Source organism: Ambystoma mexicanum, chromosome 3p (genome assembly GCF_040938575.1).
Source record: "Ambystoma mexicanum isolate Mex_15411 chromosome 3p, UKY_AmexF1_1, whole genome shotgun sequence".
Lineage (NCBI taxonomy): Eukaryota > Metazoa > Chordata > Amphibia > Caudata > Ambystomatidae > Ambystoma > Ambystoma mexicanum.
The window spans coordinates 134474001-134476617 of record NC_090925.1 but is presented as its reverse complement, the minus strand read 5'-3'; positions in this window follow the sequence as shown (position 1 = coordinate 134476617).

Here is a 2617-nt window from a genome sequence, read left to right as displayed (position 1 = left end):
ATGTCATTTGGGTTAGCTTCTGCAGCAGCAGTTTTTCAGAGTCATGACACAGGTGTTAAGAGGGTTGGCTGGAGTTTTAGTCTATCAAGATGATATAATTGTATATGGCAGAGGTGCTCAAGAACGTGACAAGAGATTGAATGAGGTATTATCTAGATTGGATGCCAGTGGTTTGAAGGTAGAGCGAAGCAAGTGTAAATTTAAGGTGAAAGAAGTGGAGTATTTAAGACACATTGTGAATGGCAAAGGGTACAAACCTAAAGTAGAGGCCATGAAGGCAATCAGAGATTCCCCTGATCCCACCACAAAAGATGAACTTAGATCATTTCTTGGATTATGTGAATATTACAATCGGTTTGTAGAGAATTTTGCCAATGTCACTGAACCGTTGAGGAGACTATTAAAAAAAATATGTGAAATTTATTTGGGATAATGAATGCAGAGTTGCTGCTGGATGTATCAAGGAAGGGATTTGTGGAGCTGTAGAATTAGGGGGTTTTGTGTTTGGAAGACTGACTAGGCTTACTGTAGATGCCAGTGGTAGTGGATTGGGTGCAGTGTTATCTCAAGTCACAGAGGATGGTCGTGAAAAAGTTATAAATCACGCATCCAGAGCAATCACAGATACCGAAAGTAGATACTCGGTTATCGAGAGAGAAATGTTAGCTTGTGTTTGGGCAATAAATTACTTCAGGAAATACTTATGGGGAAATAAATTTGTGGTGCAGACTGATCACAAGCCACTGGTGGAAGTACTTACGGTTCGTGGTATGTGCAGAGCTACCCCCAGATTAGCCAGATTGAGTCTTGGAATACAAGATTATCATTTTGTAGTGAAGTATGTTCTGGGAAAGAAATATTTGATAGCAGATTTTTTGTCTAGGTTACTGTTAGTTGATTGTGACACTAATACTACTGAAGATATTGAAGTGGTGGCGACTGTATTTGAAGTAACCTCAATGGAAGCGTGGTTGTGTGAACTCTCTAAGGATCAAGTTTTGCTCAAGGTCATGGACTTTACAAAGTCAGGATGGCCTGAAAAAAGGGTGTTAGATGATGAATACATAAAATACTGGGAAACCAGAGATGAATTCTCTGTGGAAGATGATTTATTACTGAGAGGAGACAAGTTAATTCCTCCACAGGTTTGAAGGATGGATTTAGTTGAAAAGGCTCATCAAGGACACCCAGCCATTACAGGGACTAAAAGCAATGTAAGGGCAAAGTATTGGTGGCCTGGGATGGATTTAATGGTTGAGAGATTTGTTAGAGATTGTTGGCCGTGCCAGAATTGTGATAAAAGTTGCAAAAGATTTAAAGTAGAGCCCATCAACATGTCTGAAGTTGGAGCACCATGGGAAAGAATAGGAATTGACATTGTAGGGATTTTTTTGGTCGATTACGATTCTGGATGGATTGAGGTTAAATTAGTTAACAAAGTAGACACCAGTGAGATAATGAGATTTTTGCTACAAGTCTTTAGGAGAAAAGGATACCCTAAAGTTGTTGTAAGTGACAATGGAGTGCAATTCAAGAGTAAAGAAATGAGGGAGTTTGCAGAGCATTTAGGGATTGAATGGAGATTTTCATCGTACTATCATCCCCAAACCAATGGTTTAGTAGAAAGATGGAATAGAGTTTTGGTAGAGACTATTGAACAAGCGATAAGGAATAACATGCCTATAGAAGAGACACTCAAGGAAAAGATATGGAGCAGCAGAGTTTCTGTCAGGAGGGACACAGGAAAGTCTCTGTTTGAAATGATGAGAGGGAGAGTGCCAAACACATTGCTCAATCCTGGTTGGGTCAACTATAAGAAAAATAGGAAGGTTGATAAAAATGAACAGGTAGAGGAGAACAGATTGAGAATTGTTCCTGGTGATTTTGTTAGGATCAGAAAGGGACGTGCAGTGAGAAAAGGTGAATCCAAATATTCTGATCCAGTGAAAGTTATAGAGGTGTTCAGGAGGGATGTTAGGGTTCGAGATGGGTCAGTTTGGAATATGGATAGGCTCAGTAAGTGGAATTGGATGGGCAGGGGAGGTGTAGGTGAACGAATGCAAAGGAAAGACAGCAGGAGAACATTTGGGTTAACAGATGATGATCTGAACATGAATTCTGTTGGAGTGAACGAGCAACGAAGTAATGATGTTGGTGGTGTTGATGTGCACAGAGTAGACGAGACTGGTGGTATGGATGGTAGGAGGATGGTTCAATGTGCAAGAGTTAGGAAGCGTCTGGTGTAGGCCAAGGACTGTTATGGATCAATAGGTTTTCACTACTTGTATAACTCCGTGTTTATATTTTGCATTCTATATATATGTTAATGTGTTTTTATTTTTCTTTCTTTTAATCAATGTTATGTTCAGTTAGTTCAAGGGGGGGGGATAGTGTTGTATTCTATATGCTTTGTGACATGTATCATATGCAAGTGTATGCATGGAAGATCTATCGCTCGCATCTGCGTGCCCGGAATGTTTGGATTAGAAAGGATGAGAAGGTTCAATTGCAACGGGGCGTTGGGAAGAGGTTGAAAGAGTGAGATGGGAGGCGGTGGATGCAGACTGGGCACTGGGTCTTATACAACAATAAAGTTTGCCTGAACTGTATTTCAAGG